Here is a 5,054-nt window from a genome sequence, read left to right on the forward strand (position 1 = left end):
CCTTCCAAAGAAATCCCAGGGCTGATCTCCTTCAGATGGACTGGTTGGATCTCCTTGCAGCCCAAGGGACTTTCAAGAGTCTTCTCCAACACCACAGTTCAAAAGCATCAATTCTTCGACGCTCAGCCTTCTTCACAGTCCAACTCTCACATCCATACATGCCCACGGGAAAAACTATATCCTTGACTAGATGCACCTTTGCTGGCAAAGTAATATCTCTGCTTTTGAATATGCTATCTAGGTTGGTCATAACTTTCCTTCCAAGCAGTAAGTGTCTTTTAATTTCATGGCTGCAAGCACCATTTGCAGTGATTTTGGAGCCCCAAAAATAAAGTCTGACACTGTTTCCCTATCTATCTGCCATGAAGTGATGGGACCAGATGCCATGATCTTCGTTTTTTGAATGTTGAGCTTTAAGCCAACTTTTTCACTCTCCACTTTCACTTTCATCAAGAGGCTTTTTAGTCCCTCTTCACTTTCTGCCATAAGGGTGGTGTCATGTGCATATCTGAGGTTATTGATATTTCTCCCAGAAATCTCGATTCCAGCTTGTGCTTCTTCCAGCCCAGCATTTCTCATGATGTACTCTGTATAGAAGTTAAATAAGCAGGGTGACAATATACAGCCTTGACATACTCCTTTTCCTTTTTGGAACCCGTCTCTTGTTCCATGTCCAGTTCTAACTGTTGCTTCCTGACCTGCATACATATTTCTCAAGAGGCAGGTCAGGTGGTCTGGTATGCCCACCTCTTTCAGAATTTTCCACAGTATACTGTGGTCCACACAGTCAAAGGCTTTGGCATAGTCAATAAAGCAGAAATAGATGTTTTTCTGGAACTCTCTTGCTTTTTTGATGATCCAGTGGATGTTGGCAATTTGATCTCTGGTTCCTCTGCCTTTTCTAAAACCAGATGAACATCTGGAAGTTCATGGTTCACGTACTGCTGAAGCCTTGCTTGCAGAATTTTGAGCATTATGTCAATGTATGGCAAAACCACCACAATACTGTGAAGTAATTAGCCTCCAATTAAAATAAATTAATTAATTTTTTAAATACCCCAATTGATGCTGCAGAAGAAAGAGAGACTAAAACCCAAGAATAAGTACTTGAGTTTACCTGAAAACCCAAACACCTGGCTCAGAATGGAGAGACCTTCATGTTTGTTTACTTGATAAAATATTTAATTCAGAATCAATATATTTAATAAGTTGAATAGAGAAGTGTCTATTGGATTCAGAAATTCAAGGACTATTGTTGACAGTTAAGTTTGGGAATGAAAATTTAGTTGAATGAGACTCAAATGGGAAACGTAGTGTTGTCAGTAAAATTTGAACATTTCCGAGATGAGCAATTAGGGAAGCAGAAAAATAATTAGGTCAGAAACATTTTTCAGTGAAGTGATTATATTTTATTTGTATACTTTTATATACTAAAGTATATAAAGTATTTTAAGATGTATATGAGCATCAAATCAATGGACATAGCTGCTGCCTTGTAACTACAGTTCTTGAGATACATATTTCACAGAATCGTCTCTAACACTGCATATTTACTTGAAAAATAGTATTTCATATGCAAGCAGGTATATGGTACAGGGCTTAACTTTGCAATTATTTTATTATGTGAGAGGCCAAATATATTTTGGGGTTTATTAGCCATTTTTCAATACTTTGCTGCAAACTGTCTATGCACATTCTTTGCTTTATATACTGCGATCCGAGTGCTTTTATTTATTTTCTTTTTTGTCCATATCATTTCCTTCATAGTTTATTTCAATCTCCAGCTCTCAGAGAAAAAGCCAGGAACTTCAATCCAACATATGGAGCAAGGGGAGGATGAGACATATTTTTAATGCTTTGACAAGATTTCTATGCTAAAACTAGAGAAATGTGCTCAGATGCTCAGTCATCTCCAACTTTTTGTGATCCCACAAAAAGTAGCCCACCAGACTCCTCCGTCTATAGGATTCTGCCAACGAGGATACTGGAGTGGACTGCCATTTCCTCCTCCAGGGGATCTTCCTGATCCAAGGATCAAACTCACGTCTCTTATGTCTCATGCATTGGCAAGTGGATTTTTACCACTAGCAAAGGGCTTCCTTGGTGGCTCAGAGGGTAAAGCAGCTACGTGCAAGGTGGGAGACCTTGGTTCAATCCCTGGGTGGGGAAGATCCCTTGGTAAAGGAAATGGCAACCCACTCCAGTATTTTTGCCTGGAGAATCCCATGGATGGAGGAGTCTGGTAGACTACACTCCACGGGGTTGCAATGAGTCAGACACGACTGAGTGACTTCATTTTCACTTTTCACCTGGGAAGCCCTAGAGAAATATGTCAGATATCATTTCTATGACACCATTTCACCCCAAACTTCTCTAAGCTGTAACCACTTCCCTTTGCATCTCTAAATTCTATATCCAAGTTTCTCTTTATTCTTATTTTTATTGCATTCTTTCAAACAAAAAATTACAGTTTTTCAAAGGAATTTGCTATTTGACATTTAATTTTTATATGTGTGTATTTTTGTTTAATGTATTTGTTGGGGTGTGTGAGAGTTTTTATGGGTATGGTCAGATCTAATATTTGGTTATATTTTGTTCTCCCTCCCATCGCATTTTAAACATAGAATGTTCTCCTTATCTGTAGCAGTAATAAATTACCTTTTAATATGAATTGTTGTCTTATTTCATATGTTTTAGCAGTAATGCAAACTTTTGCCTTTAGTGGTTAGATCTATTTTTAAAACTTCCATCATTTGCTGACATCTTGTGGAATATATGCTTTTGCTTTCAACTGAAGATAACTTACATCTTCTTCATAGTTAAGTTAAGCCTATATATGTTTATTTAGGTTAAAATTAAAATGTTAGTTACTGCTTCTCACACAATTTTACAATTACATTTCATATTCTTTGTTACTTTTTTATATTAAATTTGTATTTAAAGCCTGTGTTAATGTGACTATTGTTATTTTATATGTTCCCTTCAGATATTCATCTTGCTATTTCATTCAGTTTTGTTTAACCGACTTGTTTTCAATCAGGTGTATTTAACCTGGTTTTATCCCTCATGCTAGTATTTTTATTTATAAATTCCACTTTCTAAAAATTTATTTTTATATTAAGGCCCATATTGATGAAACCACAGAGTGAATAAAGCATATGGGGTCCCCGCCCATCCGGGCTCACATTTTAATGGAGAAAGAAGATGTGGTCTCTTGCGTCTGAACATCTTGCTGCCTGTTCTCTCTGTAACCTGCCTATTCTGCTGAACTCAGTTCACATTTCTTTTCCCTCAGCAGATACTGGTCTTTTGTGAAAACTATTCTTGCAATTAAGCAACTCATTAGAAAGATTTTTGGACTGTGTCCCATAGCAAAACATACCTTTCACCTGTGATCCAGCATGTGTGCACAACGAAGCAAGCAATACATGTTTGCACATGCCAACATACACACATGTGTGTGCGCACACACACACAGCTGAACAAAGAATACCAAAATACCCTGATGTGATATGCTGCACTCTGGATTATCACTGAACTGGTATGGGAAACAGATACCGGAAGTCCTATTCAGAGATGGCATGGATGATCCCTTGACATGGAAATTTCATTGAAAAATAGGGATACTGAGTTTTTGAGTGCAAAATATAAATTGTAGAATTTCAGCTGTGTTTGCAATGCCAATTTTTGAGAAAACTACTATTTTGTCACACTCACCACATGAAACCAGGGAATGATATGCAAATAGCAGAATTTCTTCTCCTGGGATTATAAAAGAAACCAGAGCTGCAACCTCTCATATTTGGGCTTTTTCTCCACATGTACCTAATCACTGTGTTGGGAAAACTGCTCTCATCATCCGGGCTGTCAGCTCAGACCCCCACCTCCACATACCCATGTACTTCTTCCTCTCCAACCTGTCCTTTGTAGACATCTGTTTCACCTCCACCTCCATTCCAAAGATGCTGAATAATATACAGACAAAGGACAAAATTATAACCTAAGAAGGCTGCATCATCCAGATAAACTTTTTCCTACTCTTTGTTGGACTGGACAATTTTCTCCTTGTTATGATGACCTAAGTAATGGCTTTTGTGGGCATCTGCCATCCTGTGCACTACACAGTCATCATGAACCCATGGCTCTTTGAACTGCTGGTGCTGATGTCCTAGATGATGAGTGTCCTGAATTCCTTGTTACAAAGTTTAATGGTGTTGTGGCTGTCCTTCTGTATAGACTTGGAAATCTACCACTTTTTCTGTGAAATTAATCATGTGGTTCAATTTGCCTGTTCAGACACATTTCTTAATGTTTTGGTGATGTATTTTGCAGCTGTGATGTTGGGTGGTGGTTCTGTCATTGGGATTCTTTATTAAAATTCTAAGATCAGTCAGTTCAGTCACTCAGTCGTGTCCAACCCTTTGTGACCCTATGAATCGCAGCATGCCAGGCCTCCCTTGTCCATCACCAACCCCTGGAGTTCACTCAAACTCATGTCCATCAAGTCGGTGATGCCATCCAGCCATCTCATCCTCTGTCATCCCCTTCTCCTCCTGCCCCCAATCCCTCCCAGCATCAGAGTCTTTTCCAATGGAGTAAACTCTTTGCATGAGGTGGCCAAAGTATTGGAGTTTCAGCTTTAGCATCAGTCCTTCCAATTCTAAGATAGTTTCCTCCATAAGAGGAATCTCATCAGCTCAGGGGAAATATAAAGCATTTTCCACCTGTGCATCTCACCTCTCAGTTGTCTCCTTATTTTATTGTACATGCCTAGGAGTGTACCTTGTCTCAGCAGCTAGTCACAACTCACACTCAAGTGCAACGGCCTCAGTGATGAACACTTTGGTCACATCCATATCCTTCATCTATAGTCTGAGGAACAAAGATATAAAGAGGGTTCTGAGAAGAATCAATGAGATGGCAGTTTTATAAAAGCCAGTTGTCCTGGGGCTGATGAAATACCCATGATTTAAGGGCTCTAAGACTCAGAGCCATAAATTGCTTTTTTTTTTTTTTTAATCAGATTGTTGAAATACAACTTGCTGTTTCTGCTT

This window comes from Bos javanicus, chromosome 7 (assembly GCF_032452875.1).
Source record: "Bos javanicus breed banteng chromosome 7, ARS-OSU_banteng_1.0, whole genome shotgun sequence".
Lineage (NCBI taxonomy): Eukaryota > Metazoa > Chordata > Mammalia > Artiodactyla > Bovidae > Bos > Bos javanicus.